The sequence below is a fragment of the Nannospalax galili genome, unplaced genomic scaffold (genome assembly GCF_000622305.1).
Source record: "Nannospalax galili isolate Female #2095 unplaced genomic scaffold, S.galili_v1.0 scaffold63, whole genome shotgun sequence".
NCBI classification, from domain to species: domain Eukaryota; kingdom Metazoa; phylum Chordata; class Mammalia; order Rodentia; family Spalacidae; genus Nannospalax; species Nannospalax galili.
The window spans coordinates 8,612,468-8,637,448 of record NW_008355272.1 but is presented as its reverse complement, the minus strand read 5'-3'; the positions used below and the strand labels follow the sequence as shown (position 1 = coordinate 8,637,448).

The window sequence follows — 24,981 nt, the reverse complement described above, 5'->3', positions numbered from 1 at the left end:
AAAACCTTAACCATAATTACATAGTGTGAGAGATTTCAAGACCTGTGAAATATATGGACCTGGAAACTTATGGGAATGGCTGCATTGAGGCCTGCTGTTCAGTTTGGAATTCATTTCTTAAGATAATTTGTAGAGAGATTCAAGGAAGTATAATGTCCAATGCCCAAGGGAACAGCAATTGGAAGCTGGGATTTGAGAACCTTTTGTTAGTGAAATCATGATGGAACATAGATAACTAAAAAGACAGGGTCTCCAAACATACACCTGGATCTCCAGGTTATGCTTATCTGTAGAAATATGTGCCAAAAATAGAAATTTATTTGAAAACCATATAATAGTCTCTGTGGAGTCTACAAAAAGACTACTAAAACTGTAAAAATGAGTGTCTGGTCTTTTTTCGTGTTGCTGTAACAGAACGCCCAAGCCTAAAGAATTTATGACAGACAAAACTTTATTTCTTATATTCTTAGAGGCTGGAAAGACCAAGGTCAGGGTGTCAATCTTTGAAAAGCTCTGCTTTTAGATTTCAAGACGACACCTTGATGGTTGAGTCTGTCAGAGAAGATATGTACAACTCCAAATGACAATGAAAGGACAAACAAAACAAACTCTTTACATCAAGCTTGTTCATACTGATAATTCATGACAGAAGTCCCCAAAGACCCCAACTCCCAACACTTGGAATTGTTCCCAATATATGAATTTGGGGGTACATCTTTAGACAAAGAAGTGAGTTAAGACATAGGAAACAAAATTATTATGAAAATCAATTGCATTTCTGTATAGTAACATCTGAAAGTTGAAAAGTGTTGAAATGTTTTTTTTTAATGTTTTATTTAATGTGTGTGAGTATATTGTCTGCATGTAGGTAGGGGCACCCAGTGTCAGGCAGTGCCTACAGAGGTCAGAAGAGGTTGTTGGATCTTCTGGAACTGGAGTTGCACTCGGCTGTTAGCCACCATGTGGATGCAGAGAATCGAACCCAGGTCTTCTACAAGAACACCCAGTGGTCTCAACTGCTGAGCCATCTCTCCAGCCCCTGAAATGTTTTTATAGTATCATTGGAAATATACATTCTTCAGGAATAAATCTGAGAAAACACATATAAAACCTAAAAGCTGAAAGCACAATATAGCACAAAAAGGAATTGTGGCCCAGGACAGAATGACATGACACTCAGCAACAATAAGTGTGGACTGTTGGCTCACAGACCCTCAAGGATATCTCAAAATGGTTTGTTGAGTGAAACCATCTTTGCCCTTTCCACATAACTATATACTGTATGATTTCTTTTCAATAAAATTCTACAAAAGAAAAATTAATGTATAGTTAACAGACAGCAAATCAGTGGACATACGGGGCAGGAAGGAAGAATATTCTGAGGGGTAAAAATAAACTATTGCAATTAATAGGATAGATTTTCTATCTCCACTCCTGTCATGGCTTCATGATTAGGTGCATATGTTGAAACTTGCATTTTAAATATATGGAATTTTGTCAGTTTTATCTAAATAAAGAGGTTAAAGAAAATAGGGAGAAATAAGCTTCTCCCTCATGGACCACAGTGCTGAAAACTGCAAAACCAGCTGTGGTTTTAGAAAAGACTCTGCAGGAAGTTTTTCAGTGTAGGGAGAGCTGAGAGAAGTGGAGTTCAACCAGTGTATTGGACATGAGTACATAGGAAAGGACAGTACTTACTTTGTTAGTAGAACAAGGCTTAAGGTTAGCTGTCCTGATGCTGGATTCCTAAACTGGGACTTCTACAGTTTCTTGTAAGAACAGGAGTGACCAGACATCTCAGCGTACTTACCAGAGACACCCAGGGTCTTGGTGGTGTATGATCAGGGCTAAATAGGCAGAGCCCCAGCGTGCTATCCCAGGTGTTTATTCACTACAGTGGCATACAGTTGAGCCTCAAAATACTTCATTGAAGTCACCCCCACCATGAAGTATCCATGACAGGTTCAAAGGCTTTCCTTCTCTCCTCTCTCAATAAGGCTTTCCCTTAAACTATCGTGGACTCATTATATCACTGGCATATTCATTCTCAAATTGAAAACTACTTGCATATCTCTAAAGTACTGTGCTAAATGGTGGAGGTGAATATAAAACCTGTGTCAACAGAAATCTTCTAAAATCTATCAAAGAAGTATCTACTGAGTCCTAAGGGATTATAAGAGACACCTGAGACATAAAGGCATGGGGCTGGACTCTGTAAACACCCATGCTAACCCACCCTGCCCCCTATCACTTTTCTTTCTTACTTCTAACTCTATCCTCTTTACTGTTCTTTCTCTGGCATCTCATGTCTGTGATGTATTTCTAAATAATTCCAAATTTAACTGTAATCACTGCCCTAATCTCTTATAGGTGAGCTGGACCATGGTATATTGTCATACACACACACACACACACACACACACACACACACACACACACGTACTCATTATAGCTGTGTAGTTAATATCAGTTTGTAAAATCACTCATTCATTGTTCATACTGTAGTTGAGCTGGAAAATTCTTAATGTCAAGAGACCAGGTTTCTATTATTTGTCACTAAACTGTTCACCTCCCATATAAGGCTAGGCAAGGGAGACAGGTCTAGTGAATCCATTGTGGTTTATGTAACTATTAGATTAAATAGTGCTTAAGGTTTCTAGAGCTAACATTTCACTTAAAAAATGTTATATGTTTAAGTTGCCTGCATGTGTATATAAGTGCACCGCCTGCATATAGAGGTGTCAAGGCCACAAGAAGGTTTCAGATCCCCTGAGACTGGAATTATGTAGTTGTTAGCCACCATGTTGGTCCTGGGAACTGATCCCAGGTCCTCTGGAAGAAGAGAAAGCACTCTTAACTGCTAAGACATCTCTCTAGACATCACTTTTATTTTTAAAAGATTTATTTTTTATTTATGTGTGTACACATGTGTGCATTTGTGTATGTATGCCATGTGTGTGTGGGTACCCACAGAGGCTAGAAGAGACTGTCAGATTCTTTCTAGCTGGAGTTATAGGTGGTTGTTAGCCCCTGGGATCTGAATTTGGGTCTTCTGCAAGAACAAAGCTCTTAACTACTGAACCATCTCTCCAGCTAAACATTTCAATTCTTATGTAGCATACCTATACTTTAGATATGGACATAGCTCACTGCAAAAACAGCAATTCTGAAAAAGCACTTGGCTAAATTTACAAATATATATATATATATATATATATGAAGATAATTAACATGTGATTTAGTTTAGCAAAAGCTACTAAACTTACTTAAAAGTCTATCAACAAATGAATGATAAATCACCTATGCTAGGCTCACTCATGGGTGTGCCATACAGATATTAAAGTAGCATGATCCATATCTAATTTATTACAATGTCAAGTTTTCAAATTCTATTTGCAGAATAATCTTGTCCTTTATTTTAGCTAATATATTCACACATATAGATATATTCAACCAATAGCTCAAGCTGGTGAGATTACAGGTAAATTGTTTGTTTTTTTCAGCTTTGGACAGGGCTTCATGTAGCTCAGGCTAGCCTTGAACTTACTATGTAGCTGAGGATGACTTTGCCCTTCTGATTCTCTTTCCTCTACCTCCCAAGTGGGAGATTACAGACATACAATGCACGACACTCAATTAATGTGGTGGTGCTCATGACTAAACACAGTTTCTTGTATGGTAGGTCAGTACTCTACTGACTGAGCTACATGACCAAGCCTTCATTTGGTTTTACATACATATTTTATTATTTATGAATTCATTTCAAGGATCAGAAATTACTTTTATAATTAGAAATTATTCTGTCCATTTGGTCAAAATATACACTATTCACATCTTAACACTGGCCTTGGCTGTAGGCCAGGAAGTCTTCTCAGGATGTGGGGAGAGAGAATGGCTCTTTCCTGTGTAGCAGATGGTTATGACCGCTGACCCTTTCTTTGATTAACAGTGAGACCAGCTGACTGATTTAGCATGGCCATTTCATGAAGATGGCTCCAGCAGCCCTTTAAACAATCCTTTCAAATGATCTCCCTAACCTACCTTTGTTCTACTTATTAACAACTTCTTTCTCAGAGATGACACTGTCTGAAACAAATTCTTGTTTAAAAACTTATGATGAAAATTAGTTTTATTATATATGGGTTAATATTTGATAAAATTCTAAGCTGTCTGCATTTATTTCCTAAGGCTTCTATGTAAATTATCACAAACTAGATGACTCAAAACAGCGTAAATTTATGTCCACATTTCTGGCAACCATAAACTTGACGTGTGTGTGTGTGTGTGTGTGTGTGTGTGTGTGTGTGTGTACTAGCTTGCACATACACATAAGTCCATTGCTTTGTTCTGTTTATACCTCCCTTTTGAGATGGAACCATGTCCATTAAAATTTGTCCACCATTTATTTAATCATTATAAGGGGGACACATACCATGATGTACATGTCAATTGTCAGAGGATCAACTTATAAGAGCCAGTTCTCCCCTTCCACCATGTGGGTTCCAGGAACGGAACACAGACTGTCAACAAGCACCTTACCCACTGAGCAATCTCACTGTCCCCAATGCTTTTTATTAATTGCATTATTAATCAGTTGATCATTTGTTGAAAAAATTGGCATATAGCTACTACTGGGATGATAGGATTTTGTCTGATTATGGATATCTCCCCAAATGACTACAGTAATGCCTGGAATATTGCTACTATTTGGAAAAATGGAGAAGCTAATCAAATAAATGAAAGGTCAGTCTTCCTGAACCCAAGCATGAGCTTAAAATAAGATCGCAATGGCTTAAACTTAAAAAATTCAAATGCATCAAAACTATAGTGATGGAAGAAAACCACCACCATCATTTTTAGAGACTTCCAATTTTAAGCTTGTCTTCTAAATATGTATAGTGTGAAAGGAAAAGAAATTTTGGTTTTTCTCAGCATGAACATATTTCATTTTGTTTTTCCTTATTTTAAATATCAAAACAAACAGCAGTTATTGTGACTGAAATTCTGTTAATTATCAGTGGTCACCAAAGACTTAATACATACTATTCATGTGCAATTTCTGGTTTCACTACGTTTGTGTGTATGCAAGCACGTGTGTTGCATGTGTGTATGCTTTTGCGGATTTGTGTTCAAAAAATTTGTAACTTTAAAGGATCAGAGTTTAATATCCTTTGAGATTTCTCTAATTAGGCTCTGCTTCTCTTCTTAGATGAGTTTAGTACCCAAGTAAATGAACTAATTAGTAGTCTGTTGTTGAATGGGGCTACAATGTTTTATAAAACCCCTGGTCATCATTGGGAGTTCCTGCACAAGACAGCAATTAAATAGTTATGAAAAAAAAAAGAGAAACAAAACTCATTCTCTATTCCCTCAACTATTCCACCACTGCAAGACTATTCGCTTCTGCTGCTTTCTGTTCCCAAGTGGGCTTGGGCAGGAGGCCACAAAAGACAGGCAGCAGACATCCTAATCTGGGCCACAAAATCTGATGTGGAGAAGAAAAGACAAAGGCAATTCCCAGAAAACCAGTGGCTTCTTGAATGACCCAAGTAGCCTCTACAGGCCTCTGAATTTCACCTTCATGTTTAAATGAAGGCATAGAGAGAATAGAGGGGCCAATTCTGTTGACTGGTGTAACTCAGAAATCAAGCATAAAAGCAATCTATGATGCAGAGGGTATGTGTCCTAAAAGCACATATGGTCCCATCTGACTCAGGCATGCCCTAATGCCCCAATGGATCCCTTTAACACATTTTATTTGTGGATGTATTTATTAATGATCAAGTGTATCTGCCCTATATTGGCTAAATTTAGCCTCTTTTGCATTGATTTCATGGCCAGGATCTGCAGAATTATTCCTTACATTGAAGTCAGATTTCACTCTTATCCTGGTCCTTTGCTCCTCAGTCCACACTCATTCCCCCATGATGCTTCCTATGGGGTTACATTACTTTAGATTTGCACACACATACCAATGGAAGCTGTGCTATTAGGTCCCTGTGTACCTCAGAATGAGTAGCTGATACTCAAGACTGTATGGGAAATTGAGAACATTAAATACTGTCATAATAGAAGGTTGTGAGCCAAGGAGCAACAGCATAAGGGAATTGTACTTAATACTTTTCATTTTCCTTCTCAGTGTGATATTTTCAAGGTAACTCCCTCCTGGCATACCCTCCATCAACCTACCATCTCAGCCCCACCTTCCCGAATACGGTCTTCTCTTCCCGGTCATAACCCTCACCTTGCTCTCATGGTCTGATTCTCAGCCTCTTGAGTTCTGGCAGTCCAGTGGCTCTTAAAACTTTTCTCTGCCATTGGCTTTTATAAAGCTAAGGAGACAGGAGCCCTGATCTCAGTGACTGGTATGGAAACTGGGTCTCAGGAAAGGGCTGCCTCCATTTCTCGGGAGGCAGAGGAAAGCTCTTCCTATAGGCACGCTTTTCTTCACAAGTGTAGAAAGAAACATGCCTGTTACCACAGAGACTTAGATTCCCATCTGTTCCAAGGAAGTCACATCACTCTCATTGGCTTCAGCCTGACTCTCTTTTGAGAACTCACACCCTGAGCTCCTTGACAAGTCATCTTTGAGTAATGGGACAACAGGGAAACCAGGGAGCTCTTGCCTCCTCCATCCTGAGAGAAGAGAGATCTTTCACCCCACTGTATTTAGCTCAGTAGCAACCCACCAAATCAAATTTTAATTAAAACAGGAATACCTAGTAGAGGTTTCATGTGTCTTCAAAGATATTATGTTTGGATGTAATATTAAAGGAAAAAGTAATTTGTCTATAGAAAACTGTCTGTCATAACTAGGACAATACACTAGGAACCACTAGCATTTGTCAACTTGAAAGGAGCTGGTGAAAGTAGTTCATGTTCCCTGAAGCATTATTTCTGTCAGAGGAGATAAACCAACCTTAAAATAAAGCCAGTAAAATCCCAAATACACGAGTGAATGGAACAGTAAAAAGAATTACTAAAATATATGGGAAATTCATATGCAATCCAGATGTTCTTCAATATGCTAAATTAGCTCTCTACAAACTTAAATATTTTGTTAATAGAGGTCAAGATCACAAGGGCAGGCCTGGAAATGCAGCAAGCCACAGTAAGTCCTAGAAGACTGTCATCACTGCCTAGAGCCTTGCAAGACATCAGGGGTTCTCAGAAACAGCTACGAACAAGTACTGGTTCTCTTCAATATACCTTACCCTGCATGCCTCAGGGATCACCTGACAACTACCACATACTCCTGAAGAACTAGACATGTTTCCACTGTGCTCAGGTCATCTCTTCCTCTGCCTTCCTAAAGCTCATGAAACAGATCCCACTATCATTTCTTTATACAGAAATGATATATATTTTTTATATTTCTTTAATTTAGCTGCATAGCCAACCACCTCACTTTATGAACTCCCAGGAGACAGTTTAAAATGTGAATGTGAAAAAGACTTGAATTCACATGAAACATTAATTGGCTCATGCTATGGTCAGTTTATTTTACAAGATGAACACTGAATCCCAGGTTCTGTTTTCTCTTCGAAGTCAATTATTTAACTTGTATACAGCCTATATTGATTAATGCTGAGATTGGAAGGGACAAGGTTAGTTTGCAATGTTAGTCAACAATACTGTCTCATAAGGAGTTCTATGAGAATAATCTGTGGACATGTTAGTTGGCATTTTTTATGGGAAAGAAGTAATCTTTAATAGTTTCATGCTATAGTCATAATGTCTTTCAGGGCATTAAATTCCTCAGTTATAAACTGAAATACAATCTAAACTTTGGAGGGGTTTTGGAGAGACTGCCAATGTAAAAAGCATCCTGAATAGTGACTGACTGGCATTCAGCAAGGGGCAGTGGAGCCCAGTCATTGTTAGATATTATCACTGCTAACTGATGTTCACAGTGCTGACCATCCTTACAGACCTGACAATACAGCCTGACGGATGTACTGCAGACTTTACCATTGTACCCAGAATAGTTCATACTGAGTATGTGGTCAAAGCAAAGCATTTGGAGTTGAATTTAACCAGTCACCACCCATCTATTAACCCTTGATAATTCTTTTAATAAAGGGTTTTTGGGTGAAGGTCTCCAGTGTATCATCCCTGCCTCTTTGGTCTGGCATGCTGACAGGAAGTGGTCTCTGGCACCATACCTGCAATTACACACCTCTGCCCTCAGCAGGACCCATTAATCACTCTAGTGAACAAAGTACCTTATAAATAAGGAGTGTTGGCATTTTTTTCACATAGGCTTCCATTAAGAAATGGTCTATGGTTGGAGAAATGGTTTCATGTTAAGTACACATTCTAATATCCCACTTAAGGAACACTGCTTTCCTCCTTTGCTGCACAGTCATTCGTTCATTGGACAAAATTCTCTGTTCCTCTGACAGACAAGGCTAAGGTTTACTATGAGATAAAAATGCAATGCAATCAACACTCCCAACATCATGTAGTTCACGTGAAATGGTGGTAAGGTCAGTCCCCAGGTAATAAGAAGACCATGTGTTCAGAAATATGAGGGAAATACAAGAGGCTGGAAACTGAGTGTAACTCAAATGGATTAGTCTGGAGGAAAACTAAGGGGCCTTTCAGGGTCTAATTCTTAGATTACAAAGTGGGGGATGAGAAGGTCTTAGTCAGATGAAATATCACAGCTGGGAGAAAACTCAGGCCAAGTGGGTGGCGGGGGTATGAGGCCCCAGAAAACAGAATGAGCAGGGAACTTGCTAGGAAATTAAGAGATGAAGGAAAAGCAGTCCAACTGGAATATATGAATATGTAAAACCACAGGAAGGTGACTAAGAAAGAATTAGAAAGAGTCAGAGCACCTGACTTGAAGACCTCTCCATCCCGTAATCATCTACACATACAGCAACAGAAGCTAAAAGCATGTGTTTCCTTCCCTTGGGCTATAATGAATAGATCTAGGTTATAGGTATGGTAAAATGAGTTATATATCTAAAGTTCTGTAATGAGGAGTTATGTATGGATTGTCTCGTTCTTCAAGGTCTGGCTTAAAGCCCAACTCCACTCTCATTCCACCATTTTTTCCTTAATTTTTAACACATGTTTGTGGGTGCTTATTTCTTTGGATATAGTGCATATCTGTGTGTGTGTGTGTGTGTGTGTGTGTAGGCCAAAGGTCAACATCATGTGTCTTCCTCAATTGTTCTTTCTAACATCTTTCTGAGATGGAAGACTCTTTCACTAAACCCTGTGCTTACCCAGGTAAGGGGAGCCTCCTGTTTCTGCTCCCCGCCCCCCAACAACAAGGTTCCAGGCATGCACAAACATGCCCAGGTTTATATGACTCCTGGGGATATGAGCTCAGGTCCTCACATTTATGTGTCAATCACTTTGCCAAATAAGCTATCTCCTCAGCAGCTCATTCCTCCCTGGATCAGAGTAAAGTGATTTTCTCCAAATTCATCTATCCTTATATTTATTGATTTCATCCTTTAATTATGGATTTGTTAATTTATCATCTCTCATATACCAGAAACCCAATCCTCATCCTGGAAAATGATTTCTAAAAGAGCTAAGCTCCCTTTGAAATTTCTTTGGTCCTTTTGTACCTGATATCCACATAATGATTCTCTTGATCAAAAAAATCAGCTCCATTCTCCTGTCCCAGGCCCACACTTATGTTACCTAGCTTGTTAGAACCTCCCCATGCTGCTCCTACCCCCACCTTAACCCTATGCTCTTTCCTGATTGTCCTGTCTGAGAACTCCAGGCTATACTGCTAACTAAATGTCCTTCAACAGATGAATGGATAATGGAAATGTGATACATTTACACAACGGAGTTCTACTCAGCAGCAAAGAAAGACAAAAATCATGACATCTACAGATAAATGGATTGAACTACAAACAGTTATACAAAATGAAGTGACACAGATTCAGAAAAACAAGTGACCTGTGTTCTTGTTCCTTTGTGGATCTTAGCACCAAATCTTTTTATGTGAGCATGTATTATGATGTAACGACAGGAGCCAGGAAAATGGGAAAGAATCATGGAAGTAAAGGGAAAGAAGGATCCTGAGAGAGGGTGATAGTAGAAAATAGGTGTTACCAAGGGGGAAATGGGAAAATAAGGGCTATTTATTTTGGAAGGGACTACAGAAGGGTATACAAGGAACCATGGAGATAAAGGGGAAGAAGAAGCTCAAGAGAGGGAGGATAATAGGAGACAGGTTGTATTAGTCACTTTTCTGTTGCTGTGATAGAAAAATCATGGCCAAAGAAACTTATAAAGGAGTTTATTTGAGCTTCCTAGGGGCAAGTTTCCATCATGGTGGGGAGGCATGGTTGCAAAGACGGCTGGAGGAGGAGCAGAAACTAAGCTCTCACATCTTCAAGGGGCACAGGAAGCAAAAGAGTGACTTGAGATCCAGCAAGGCTTTAGAACTCTCTAAGCCCAGTGACATGTTTCCTCCAGCAAGGCCACACCTAAGACCTTCCAAAACAGCACCACCAACTGGTGATAAAATGTCCAAATACTTGGAGCCTATGGGGGACACACACAGGCAATGGATTGAACTAGGGGGGAAAGGGAAAATGGGGGTACTTTAACTGAAGAGAGAGGAGGGAGGATTATACAGGGGGAATAAGAGGAGAGACAAATAATTTTTAGATGGTGTGAAAAACCAGAGGAAAATGTATCAACTCAAAGTTCTACTGAAAAATAGACATATAGCTGAAGGCTATGTAACAAAAACACATTGCTGCCATGAGAAACTTCCCTTCATGTTGTTCAAAGTAGTCCAAGAGACCCTCAAATTAACACAGACTATTGCCACAGCCCTTGATTACATCCCATAACTTGAAGGAAAGATTCTGTTGCTGAAGATATGATGTACTTCAGACACAGGACTTTGAGAAATGGAGCTGGAATTGACCTGGAATCCTCTTCCCTAACAATTAGCTCTCATACTTTCAGAGGCTACTATACAAGCTACTAAGGGAGAAAATCAATCAGTGGTCCAAACCCAGCTGTAAAGCGTAATAACTACAATAATGACTGGCAAAACAAGCAATCTCTTGGTGCAGTAATGGCACTTTTATCTTGGGGTAATCAATAACTATCTAATTGGAGTTAAAGCCCTCTCAATGGGAGGGAACTCATGTGTGGCACTGCAAACATAGCCAAATACACATAACTATAGAGGTCATAAAGCCTAAACAAAACCTTACATCAATCACATCCCTAGACAAATGTAATTTCTTACTGTGTACTAAACATGCATCCTTATTCTTACAATTTTTTTTTTTTTTTTGCAACAGACAGAGACTATCACAGAGTTCCAGAACTGGTCAAACACAGAGAACAAGTGTTTATGAGATAACAAGTCCTAAGTGACATATCTACAATGGAACTTCTACACCTAAGACTCGGGGAACATAGTGGAAGAGGGATAGAATGAATACTAAGACACCCCTCAACTCCCACCAGTGAAACTTCCTCATGTAACAGAGAGTGATTAACACAGAATGCCTCAACTGACCAAAACGTAGAGTAAGAGATTGCAGAGTACATGTCCCTGGATAAGACTCCTCTATGTGGGTCTCTCCCTCCCCTCGTGGGTCATTGGCCACCGACCCACAAGAACAAAGGGAGCAGAAGCAACTAGCGGGGTCAGGACAGCCAGTGAGCACAATGGAAAAGACCTTCCGGGAGTCAGTTTCAGTGATACAGCTTGTTTATTCAGTGGAGGTCAGGGAAAAATATAGGGTGGAAGTGGCAACCAAAGCTTCAGCTGAAAGGTGTTCATAGTATGCTTTATTTACATGTGGTAGAGGGATCCTATCATCTGGCTATAGGGCAATGCCTAATTATCTTATAGGAAAAAACCTGGGGGCAGTTTATTGCAGGTAACTATGCCAAAGGTCTTGTTCCAAATAAGGCCAGGCATCAGTGCTTGGAGGCGCTTTCCAGATAAGGTCAGGCAGAGAGCAGGAAGCCCCCCACTGAGAAAGGGAGTCCTCAAGATAGTGCCAAGCTCCTTAGAGCTATCTGGATATGGTGGACTGCAACCTTGGCAGCAGGGTCCCCCAACACCTCTGTATTAAACCTCACCCACCCAGAGCTCAAGAACCATTGAAAAAAAGGAGGCAGAAAGATTGTAAGAGTCAGGAGTGGTGGATTGACTACAAAGAAACAGAGTTTTCCAGGTGCCTGGGAACTTGCTCATACGAACTTACAGCAATGGTGACCACATGTACAAGACCCACGAAAATGCAACCCAAACAAAAACCCAGCATAGAACTGGGGAAAATGGCAAGAAGTCCCAACCTTAGTAGAGGAACTATTGGCAGCTGATCACTGCTGGGTGAGGGAGAGTTGGTACTTTCTAAGGGAGTGACGCTAGACAGGCTGACAAGACTCTAGTGGATGAACCCACACAGACAGACATCCAGAGACACAAACTTGATTTAATAGGCCTTAATACATATGATAGAATGCATGAATTCCAGTAAGTTGGGCTATAGGAGGATGCAGATAAGATGTATGAAGTTCACAAAGATTCAGTAAAACATAATTAGGGAACAAAAAGAAATTGGGAGGAATTTGGGGGGCATAGAAGGAGTTGGACAGGGTCTGGGAGAGGTGGAAATAATGTAAATACAAAACTCATGAATGGAAGTTATAAAAAAATTGAAAATTATTAGTAAAAACTAAAAATATATTTAGAAAGAAAAAATAGGTGTTGCACATGTATACACAAATGCACAATGCACATATACAGAGTCACACACACACACTCACACACATTTAAAACAGATACCCCTAGCTTATAATGGGTCTATATCTCAATAGAGCCATCATAAATTATGGTAAGTTAGAAATGCATGGAGTCCACATAGCCTATGGAGCATAATACTCATAATACACAGTGCAGTGCATAGTGTTGCTTGCTTGCTTTGTAGTAATGAGGCTACCTGGGAGCTAAGGCTCACCACTATTGCTCAGAAACCACAGGGAAGGATTGGAGGACACCTGGCCTACATAGGAAAAGATCTACATCAAACTCAAAGAAAAACTTCTTCAGAATCCACAGTATCACTTTCCCAATATTATAAATTTAAAAAGACACAGATTGAAACATAATAAACTAGGGATCAGCTGTATCTACAACCATGGAGATATTTATCATCTACACCCATTTCAAATAATGCTAGGATCAATGAGGAAATTCAGAATGAAGGGAGATGCATGTGACTGGCTGGAAGCATGCTACTTTATATGGTATAGAGAAAGTCTGAGGAGTTGGTGTTTCAGCTGGGATCCGAATGAGAAGAGAATTAGTCATTTGGGCTTCAGTGGCCCAAAGATGTAAACACTATGCAAACCTCTAAGACAGAAAATTCCACTTACATCAAATAAGGAGGGGAGCACAGAGAAAACTAGAAGGGCATATGTCAAGAAATTTTAAAAAAAGATATGTTTGATCTCATAGAGACAGGAAGAATACAGGTGGACTTTGGATTTATTCTGGCATAAATAGAGATCTTTGAAAGATACTAGGAAGTATTTGAATTATAAATGCTTATATAGCAATGTACATTACAGGAAAGTTTAAGAGAATAGAACTTCCCAAAATTGTACTCTAAATTTGAATTAAATGCTCATCACTTGCACTTGACCTAACAACATTTTTCTAAACTGTTCCTTACATCAGAACTTGTCTGTCAATGTTCTCTTCTTTCTAGAAATGTATCTTACATGTAAACAGAAAATTTGCATTATAAAGCTGAAATCAAAGACTGCTGGAAAATCACTGGTAATCCTTGTTCCTCTCCTTAAATGAATGTTTAAAAAGAAAAAACTCCTTCATGACTTGACTACAGTCCTTAAAGAGAGCTGACTAATCAGAACAGCAGCAGTTGAGTTTTGAAGGATGTTTTAAAGGAACCCTTGTGTATAGTATATAAGCAGGTATTTTGTAAACAAAGCTTGTAAACACGAACATAAAAGACACAATTATTTTAATAATTTCTATACATATGTATTTATTTTGTATGTGCATATATGCATGTATATATTTACATGTGTGTTGTAAGATCCAGCTGCTTCTTTCCTTCCACCATGTGAAATCAAAGAATTGAACTCAGGTTGTCAAGCTTGTCTGCAAGTACTTTTATCCACGGAGCTATCTACCTGTTGAATCATCTCCCTGGCCCTGAGAAGACACAGTACTTTTTTTTTTTTAAGCAGACACTATTTATTAATATCAATTTTTTTACAAATAAGTACACAGAGGATATACAATGCATTTGTGTATTTTTAAAACGTGAATCTCTGATCATTTCAATTTTCTTCTTCATTTTCATTATTTTAGAAAATGTATATACATCATGTACATTTTCTCCTTTGGAAACTAAGATGCAATCTTTCTGACTAAAAAGTAGAGCTTTTATTTCTTTCTGGACATGATGATCTGTGAGGTTTTGTGGAACATATTAAAAAGATTAGGAGATTACGTGTGGCCCAGTGGTACATTGTTTTAGCCAAGTATGCACGAGATCCTAAATTCAATCCCCAGCATGGCAGAGAGAATGAGAGATGTAGAGAGACTGAGGGAGGAGGAAAGGGAGAGAGAGAGAGGAACAGAGAGAGAGAGAGAGAGAGGAACAGAGAGATTTAATGATAATAAGCTTGCATCAATTAACATTATTAAGCATTGATTAAACATGCCCTTCTTGTATCCATCAGTGGATGTCCAAACCTAATAATATAGTGGATGTCCAAAACTAGAACTTTGGCCAGTTAAGGTTTTGATTGCCTAATTTATGTGAAATAAATGAAATGAATAAACTAAAATATCAAAATACATAAAATCATATTTAGATCAATATTCTTTTCAGTATCTAAAAAAATGAATCAGACACACACACACATGCGCACACACACATACACACACACATATCCTACTGAGTTCATTTAGTGTTGCTTTATGTATATGTCTTTAGGGCTGACCACTTGGGACTAGATAACCCATCAAGGAGCTTGTCCCTAGAGAAAACTGATCTCTCTCTCTCTCTCTCTCTCTCTCTCTCTCTCTCTCTCTCTCTCTCCTTTCCTTTCTCTCTCAGCAGTCATTGGTGGCTTGTAGCTCTTCATCTAGAAGTGGTACCTTGAAAAGATCCCCCATCCACGTTGACATGTCAGCTGGAAGACAGTTCTTAGCTAGTAGTTATTAAACATCTCATGGGAAAAGTGGTAAGATTAGACTTCTTTTATTTCAGTAATTCCCTCAATTTGCATTTTTGGCATGAAGGAAAATAGCCTAAAAAAGTGATAACCAAATGAATCCACAGTATATCAATAATAATAATAACAACATCTAAGTCATAAGTTGAAAACACACCCAAATTCTTTTAAAGATTTTGTAGGTATTTTCGCTCATTTCTTTATCCTGAAACCCCTCAAACTGCCATTAATAAGTCTCATTCTAGTGTGTGAAGAAAATAAAGTTCAAAGAAATGAAGCCATTTACCAGGGTCACAGGGCAAATAAGTTTTGGAGAGAGTCTGTTCCAGCCTGTCTTTCTCCATGGTTTAATATTAACCATCTGAAAGACCTGTCAAAAACATCTTCCCTGCAGTCAACAAAGATTCTCTAATCTGTCAGCTTTCCATTGCCATAACAAAATAGATAGATAAACAACAACTTATAAGGAACAAATGTTTATTTTGGTTCCAATTTCAGAAGATTCAGGCTACGATCACTTGTCCCTTGGATTTTGGATCTGTTGTGAGGCAGTATTCATGCTGGAAGCATGGGATAGAGCAAAGATGCTCACTTACTGGTGGCCAGTAAGGAAACAGAACAAGGAGGAAACCAGCATTGTAGTAGCTCCTTCGAGTGCATGTACCACTTACCTAACTTCCTACCAGTAGGCCCCTTCTCCTAAAGATCACACTACCTTTCAGTAACACCATGAACCAGGATCAAGTCTTCAATACAAGGACTTTTAGAAGATGCTCAAGATGTGATGAATTCCCATAAGTGTCTAGGGAATTCATCACATAGCATGGTAAGTAATCTTGTGCTATATATTTGTGACATACTGTTGGCAACTGTACAGTAACTATGATTATTCCTAATGACTTTCCATCTACTCTCTCTCTCATTCCCTTGAATTTATAAGACACAACAAACAAGAATGTTGATGAAATTATCAAGGTAAAAGTTTTACCAAAAACAAAATGAAACAGAACATTGACTTTCTTTTAAGGCACCAAAGCCAATTTGCTGTTATAACACTTTAAAGGAATCTATTTTTAAATCAATAGTAAATGGCTATTGGTTAATTTTCAGCTGATAAATATTTCATTAAAATTAATGCAAACCTGGAGCTGGAGAGATGGCTCAGTGGTTAAGAGCACTGACTGCTCTTGTAGAGGACCCGGGTTCAATTCCCAGCACCCAACATGGCTGCTACAAATTGTCCTTAACTCCAGTTCCAGGGGAATCCAAAGCCCTCTTCTGACCTCTGTGGCATGGCATGACACGGGTGCACTCACCTACATGCAGGCAATACACTCATACACATAAAATAAAAATAATAAAATATTTTAAATTAATGCAAAACTAAGTTTCTGGACTATATCTACTAACAAAACTCTGAATTGATATCATATGTAGCCAGTGCCTTTGTATGACATGAGCAACTTGGTACAGCTCCTGTATTTCATTGACTTCTGTCTACACACAGGATACTTCTCCTTCATGGAGGGCTTATCTGTGTGTAAATATTATAAAAAGACACAATGCACAAAGGCACTTGCCATTTAATTTAGACATCCTGTGACACTTCTAACACACAGCACCGAAGTCAGATAATGCTGTTAGTCCTTAGGTCCCAAGGGTCACCAGCTATGAAAAGCCAATTCCTGCACTTAAAAGCTAGACCATCAGAAAGCTTGGTTTCCTAGACACCCTGGCTCCAGCTCCATCTATGAAACTTTAAGTGCCACTTGTTAAAAGTATGGAAAAAACATATCCCATCTTTATTCACGCAGGTATCATTGCGTGCCTTACAACATAATGTAAGATGCACAACTGGACAAGGCAAGGAGCCTGTGCTCTGCGTTCAGATATTTCCAAGTCTTTGGAGAAAAGAGATATGAATTCTTCAGAAAATTAGCTCTTGTGCAAAGAAGAGCACGTGAGCCCTGAATCTTTAGCACCAAAAGAAGAGATGCTCTGACTAAATGGTTCTTTAAAAACATCCCCAAAGTTCAACAATGAGCTTCAACTTTACACTTAACATTTTGAGTGTGTGCATTAACTTTGAGAATCTCAGTGCAGAGAGGAAATCTTTTTAAAGGTCTATTGGGAAGTTAACACTCTCCCAAAGAAAGACCCAAACAAACAAATAAAAACAAGAATCTCCACTTTTATTGTATTCTAACAAAATGTGAAACAAAATTTACTCTTGCTCTAAGATTCAAAATAATCAAAGAATAGCCCAATGGCTATAGAGAACTCAGTCAAGACCTCTAGCCTCTCTGCAGAGATGGGAGGAGGGAGTGTCTTTGATTAAAATGAATACAAATAAGTTTCTGAAAGACTAGATTTTAGTCTAGGAGCTCTGGAGACTTTAGCAGTGCTCAACAAATACCAGGAGGAAAGAGGCTCCCGAGACTACCCATAGGCTCCCTGTTGTATCCGATCAGGGTAGGAGGCCCAGTGCCTCTGCACTCTGTGCAAGTCCCAGTTAAGCTGTAAAACTCACGTCAGTAAAGAACAGTTAAGGAGAACTGTTTTAGACTTATGCTGTGTCAAAGGTCCTTTGTGGATAGACTTTTAGACAATGACACCAAAATGGAAGAGGCTGTCCTGTCACTAGAAACAAGCAAATGGCTTTCTCCTTCTCCGTCTGTCAGCTTTGTGTAGCTAGATCATTGGTCTTCAATTCTGTGTTGCACTTTAAATAATAAGGTAGGTGATTTCAGTCGGGGCTTAGTGAAAGATGAAAGAGAAATATGCAGAAAAAACTTGGCAACTTTCATTTGTGGGCTATTCTCAAGGGTGGTATCCTTTGAACAGAAGGACAACTGCTCCCTTCACCCTGATTCTGCTATATGATCCACTGCTTTTTTTAAATTTTAAATTGTGTGTGTGTGTCTGCATATATGTACCTGAGTGCAGGTACCCATGCAGAGAAGATGAGACTGTTGATTTCTCTGGGTCTGGAGTTACAGGTGTTTGTGAGCTACGTGGCACGGATGCTGGGAAGTTAACTCAGGTCTTCTGTAGGAGCACACCCTCCTAACTGCTGAGCTATCTTTCCAGCCCAATCCAGCATTATTCTACTGGCTCTCTAAAATCTAAGCTTGTGAAATTTATATTTTCCTCTCCATGGAAAGCTCATTTTGTATAATATACTTAGCCTTATGCTTTTTTTCATAATAAAGGCAAAATTACCTTAAATAAAATAAGGAAAGTGAGGACCACATGTAATTTCAGAATTCTTTGTAGAGCAGAAAGGTATATTTTCCTGTGTTTGGCTGTTTTCCTTCATTTGGAGGGATAGAAGGCTTCTGCATAGCACTTAGCCCCACTCTCAACTTGAGTGACTAGATTTTGTCACTGGCCCTTCTCCAACACATGTAAGGCTTAGGGGTTACATGCTTATTTATAGGTATGAAATTAGGTTTCTTGTTTAACTAAAATTAAGCATCATAAGCTCTCAGTTTTTCTGGTCATAATTCAGGCTCAGTTTCAGTAAGTGTGGAAACCTGCACTTGTAATTTTATGTGGTAGTTCTAGAATTTCCATAATTGGGCAGGTAAGACTCCTTAGATCAACATGAATCAGAATGACTCCTGCTCATTCGTTCACATGATCACTCTTTCCATATCTATTTTTCAAGTACTGTCTGTGGTCCTAAGAATAAATCAATGGAAACTGTAATATTTCTTTTTCTTATTATAAGTGTATGTCCCTTGTTGGTCAAAACCAAAAGAAAAACCATCAGAAAAGGTGTGATGCCAGAAATTGTAGAAAAAAAAGTTTGGGGTGAATTAAAGTATTTGTTTTATTTAGCTTTCTCTGGGCCATTTCACTCTTTCAAAGCATATGAGGTTCATCTAGCTAACACAAAAGAGGAAAGTAGGTTGCAGATAGACTTGGGACAATTCCTGAAGATTCAGATAAGACACTGACATTGTCCAAACCCTTTGCCAGGCCTCCACTCTGAGAATCTACCCTGAGCTTCCTTCTATTATGCCTGCTTGTCACTGCTCAGGCCTGAATCTGACACATGCTCTGTCATTGGTCCTCTCTTACCTCCCAGTTATCAGGATCGTGGTCAGGCTGCCCACTTCCCCTTAGACCTAGTTCATGACTGACTGAGAGATCCTAAGAACAGGAATTAGGCACAGCATCTCCAGTGCCCTCTACCTTGCACAAGTAGAGGACATTTTATGTAGTTCCCTCCAAAATTTGTTAGAGAAGTAGATACATGAATTGGCAATCTCATCCTTGAGTGAAATCGTGAGTGAGAGAAGTCATGAATGACAGAAGTTGATCAGTGGTCACACAGCAATTATACATGAACTAAAGCTTTGTCATGAGTATTTTAAAGTAGAATATTGGGCTATGGAGATGACTCAGTTGATAAAGTGCTTATTACACACAATCATGGGGACCTGGGTTTGGATCCCTAGCACCCGCATGAAAAGCTGGACATGGCAACAAGTGTTGTAATCCCAGCATTGGGATATGGAGACAAAAGGATCCCTGGGGCTTGCTGACCAGCCCGTCTGGCTTAATTGATGATCCTCAGGTATAGTGAGAGTCCCCTTTCCAAAGAAATTAAGGAACAATTGAAGAAAATGTTTGAAGACAACACCTGGCCTAACATTTGTGCACACAACTGTACACACACACACACACACACACACACAAACACACAAAATAGGAAAGAAGAATATTAGGGTACTTTAAGTATTTAGGCTACATTACATGGAGCACAGTATCCAGAAACACAAACAATTTTCATTTATCTCTGGTGAATTGTGGTGAGTTCTAAGCATTGTGTTTAGTACGGATATCAATTGCATAGAATATCAACAAGATTGATGAAGAAGCAAGGTCTGAAAACGTTCCACTTATGAAAAGCAATTGGAGGGGGTTGTTGTGTATATAAGAAAACAGGGCGTTCAAAAGAAGTGTGAGAACAAAACAGAGTTGCAGGAACAATGTCCTATAGTACACAAAGGTCTCTGCTACACATATATAAGAACCCCATCTCATGCCAACAGAAGGAGACTGTTATGGATACTGGAGCAACCCCAAATAACACTGGATTCCATAGTAAATGTTCTAGTTTGCTTTTTGTTGATGAGCTAAATATCACAACCAAAAGCAACTTCAGAGTAAAGGGTTTGTTTTAACTTACGAATACAGTCCATCATCAAAGAAAGTCAAGCCAGGAACTGAAGGCAAGAGCTTGAAGCAGAAACCAACTGGGGAATGCTCCTGACTGGCTTGCTTCCAGGCTCGTATTCAATCAACTACCTTTCTAATGCTACCCAGACCCACCTGCCCAGGTATGGTACCACCCACAGTGGGCTGGGCCCTCCTGCATCAATTAGCAATCAAGAATATGCCCCACAGATATTCCCACAGGTCAATATGATGGAGAATATTCCTCTCAGCTGAGTGTATCTCTTCCATGTTAGGTCAAGTTGACAAACAAGGTTAACCATCATGGTAAGGAAATTCTATTTTACTACTAGAAATATTTGGGATTGATAGCCTATTTTTATTTTATTCATTTTTATTTCAAGGAAAGTATCAAAAGAGTTCAAATAGATGGTCCAGTCTTCAAAGCTAATAGTTCTGTCCTTTGATTTGGTGGTATGGTGCTAGTATTTCAAGGGAAAAGTTGAGTAATATGGCAGCAGGTAACTTATCTACTTGTCTACAGTGCCTGGGTGACTTTAGTAGAGATGGATATATTGAGTGGGGGATGTTGATACTGCTGTTCATGGAACATAGGGACTGAGGGTAAACAAGTCCACATGGATGAGCTGAAATGAATAAAAATAGAACTATCATCCAGGACCCACTTGTTAAGACCAACTAAACTGGATTTTGAACATTGTATATAATTTTTCTGAAACTGCTATAAACTTTCACCTCTAAATTAAGTTTTAAAACAATTGAATCACCTAGATGGACTCTCAGTGAAGGACATATTTTGGTCACAAGTTATAATCTATCTATAGGCTGTAATTATATATATATATATATATATATATATATATATGGGTGTAATGGGGGTTTGTTAAATTAGGCGAGGGCAGTGGGGAGAGGTGCAGAGAGGGGAGTGGATCTAAATGCCATCAAACTAATTGTATGAAAATGGCAAAAATTCAATTAACAATGCAAAAATGAGAATGGTCCAAAGCCCAAATTTCAGTGGCTACATCTCTGAAGAAAATACCTCCGCCTCCAACATAAATTACCTCCCACTCATGTTAGGGAAAAATTAAACTCCATGAGTGATACACAAAAATAATACATGAAATTAAAAGTGGGATTTGTTGAGGAGAAGGGTTCGAAGGGAAGCTGAGGAGTTGAAAGAGGGCATGATGCTATGTAAAAATGATTAAAACCCAGTATAAAAATGCATGAAAATTTTAAATAAAAATAAAAATTCGAAAGAAATAAATTGATCTCAAAGATGGTCAGTCACCAGTTTGAAGCCATACTCCTGGGGAATCTAGGGTCTACATTGGAACCAGGACTTACCTTTTCCTAATATATGCTATTGTTATCTCATCCTGAGGAAGAATATTGATCTACCTCTTGACATAGATACTGAATGATTGCTCAAAATACAACAGAAAGGGGACAGGTAAAGATATCTGCTGCCAAGCCTGAGGACCTACATTCAATTCCCAAGAGACACAGGGTAGAAGGAGAGAGTTAACTCCTACAAATTATCCTCTGACCTGCACAAGTACATTGTGGTATGCTGCATATAACGGGGGGAGAGAGAAAGAGAGAGAGAGAGAGAGCTGGAGAGAGAGAAGAGGAAGGAAGGGAGGGAGGGAGGGAGGGAGGGAGGGAGGAAGGAAGGAAGGAAGGGACTATGAATCTGTAATAATTTAAAATTATTTATGTATTTTTATTTTATGTGTATGGTTTTTTGTCTACATATATTTAAGTGCACTCCTGTCATGCAGTGCCTGGGGAGACCAGAAGAGGTCTTCAGATCCCCTGGAACTGTTCTTACAAACTTGTTGGTTACCATGTAGCTACTGGAACTGAACTTGGGTCCTCTGCAATAGTAGCTGGTTCTCTTAACCACTGATCTACCTCTTCAGCACCAAAATGTGATACTTTTTATAAAGTGCCATGTATGGAGAACTCTGAAGGGAAGGAAAAGAGTGAGAAATTGTGCCAGCTTAGGACAAGATTGTCACAGACACTGTTTACTGAAATCTATGGACCCCAAACCCAGCCTCTTTGGCTATCTGGACGTAATTCAAAGAACATGAATCAGTCCAGTGAACTCAAAGGAAACACAAGCTCAGACTGAATGACAGATGAGTATGTGAAGGCAGGCCATAAGATACCACTTCTTATCAAGTTCAAAGCAAAATAAAAGCCAAATGCTTTAGGCAATTCACTGTTATTGTTTACTATTAATTTGGTGTATATCCATTCTAACCATTTTTTGATTTTTTTGACTGGCTAATTTTCCTGTCTGAACTACCACTTATACATTGTAGAAAAAGTAAGTTAGAATATTAGAAAAAAATCTAACATTAGTCCCCATAAATTTCTTTTCACTGCAAATTCTCCATCTTTTGAATGGCATGTGCCGTGGATGAATCATAGATCTTCTTGCAGTTTGATTATACACATATACACATGCATATCTGATAAAAGCCCCAGTTATCAAAAGGAGATACTGAAACATTAAAAGCTGAAGGCCGTATGCCAAAAGAACCACATGATATGGAAAGATGTTCAGTGCCACTGGACATTGAGAAAACCACAAATCAAAACCACAAATAGATATATTTATATATGTTTACATTTATCAGCAGATATGACAAAAATATGTCAAAATCCTAAATTTTGGAAAGATGCAAACAAATCACGCTGCTCACACATTGCTGGTAAAAATGTAAAATAAACTGGGTAGCCAGGTGTGGTGGTGCACGCCTTTAATCCCACCCCTCGGGAGGCAGAGGCAGGCGGATCCCTGTGAGTTCAAGGCCAGCCTGGTCTACATAGTGAGTTCCAGGACAGCTGGGGCTACAGGGAGACCCAGTCTCAAAAAGACCAATAATAATAATAATAATAATAATAATAATAAGCTGGATAAGAGAGTGCATATCTATCTTCCTTCCCAGCATTAAGAAAATTGAGACAAGAAGACTGTAGGTTTACAATTTTCCACTCTACTTCATTCTTGCATTCTAATTTTGGACAGAGGTTAATCATAAATGATTGTGGTGATTAAATGAGATGTTTCTTACAATGTTGTTAACTTGGTGGCATGCACATAGTAAGTACTCATGAATATAAACAATCATTGAGGGAAACTAAGAACTTTATATGCCTATATTGTTTCTCAAAAGTGAACAAGAGCTTAGTGTCTTAGTTCATCTGCTGAGTTGAGTGAATGAGCAAAGGGCTACTCTGTATAGACGGCAATTTACAACCACTCATTGCATTCAGTTTTACTATTTGAAGTGTGTTGACACATAAAAGCACACAATATGGAGACATTTGCTAACTCACAAAGATGCTGAGAGCATGCCCTTTGAGCTTCCTGGTCTTCTGCACCCTCCTGAACACTTGACTTCTTTGGTGACTGTTAAGCCTGAGAGGGTAAATACATACCCAAGAGGAATATTGTTACTCTCATAATCTTATTCTTTATTTACTTGTGCTTTCTGTTGTGACATTTTAAGCTACTTCATCTGCTGAAAGATTACGTGGTCAAAGAGGACTAGAAGCACCCTGCCTTGAAGAGAGAGCACAACTTGCTCACAGACCATTCTCTTCAGCATATGTGGCTCAGTGCACATACATCAAAAGTCTGCACATCCATCTGCATCTAAAATTTTTCATATGTGTTATTAAATACACAAAATTAGAGTCCTTTTTTTTCCTCTTTTGAAATGGCCCACTTCCAAAGAGGAATGAGAGAGGGAACAGAATAGAAAAGCGTCATGAAGCATGAGAGGAATGAAAACAAAGGTGAGCGCCTCTTGCACACACCCACAGAAAGGCCCTTTAGCTTCCAAGTCTGCTGTCTCTCCTAGCAGATTGACTGACTGGTGAATAATGTAGGAAAGAGCACCAGGAGGATTCTGCCTCTACATTCTTCTCTTCCTGAGGCGATCGTTTCCCCAAGGCTTGAGAACTGTGGATATATGCCATATTGAAATGAATAGCACCGGGCCTGGTTGACATTTTCGTCATAGAGACCAAATAAAGCAGGCAGCCACCTTCAAAATTACATTATTCTTTATGCTACTGTAAAGTAGGTTATGGGAAGCAACAGTAAAGGGCTCTGAATTTCCTAAGGCAGCAGAGATCTCTTTGGCATCGGGCCAACTCAAACGGGGAGGACGACATGGCATTTACAACTTGTGGCTGTAATTCAAACTTGGACCCTCTCTTCCTCAGTATCCACCTCAAGGGCACCAGCCAAAGTAGTAGGGTGTGCGCTGTCCTAGGTGCTGAAAGCTGCATGGGCTCAATTCCAGTCATCAAAGGAGGTACTTCATCCACGGGTGGAGATTTAGGCTGGGAAGTTTTAAAGATCCCCATGTTCTTTCCAGATAAGCAGAGTGGCATGCACAAGTATTTCCATGTTAATGAAGATTTCCAGAGGAGGCTAAAGTCTTAGCTTTGAAGCATGGGAAGGAATTCCGACATGGGATGGACGAGAGCAGAAGAAATGAGGAAATGCCAAACAGA

At 39.1% G+C, this 24,981-nt stretch overlaps 1 pseudogene; it reads right to left on the bottom strand.

The window, feature by feature from the left end:
* LOC103749482 overlaps positions 1-24,471 on the bottom strand; it is a 105,360-nt pseudogene extending 80,889 nt beyond the window's left edge.
* Positions 24,472-24,981: the final 510 nt, after the last annotated feature.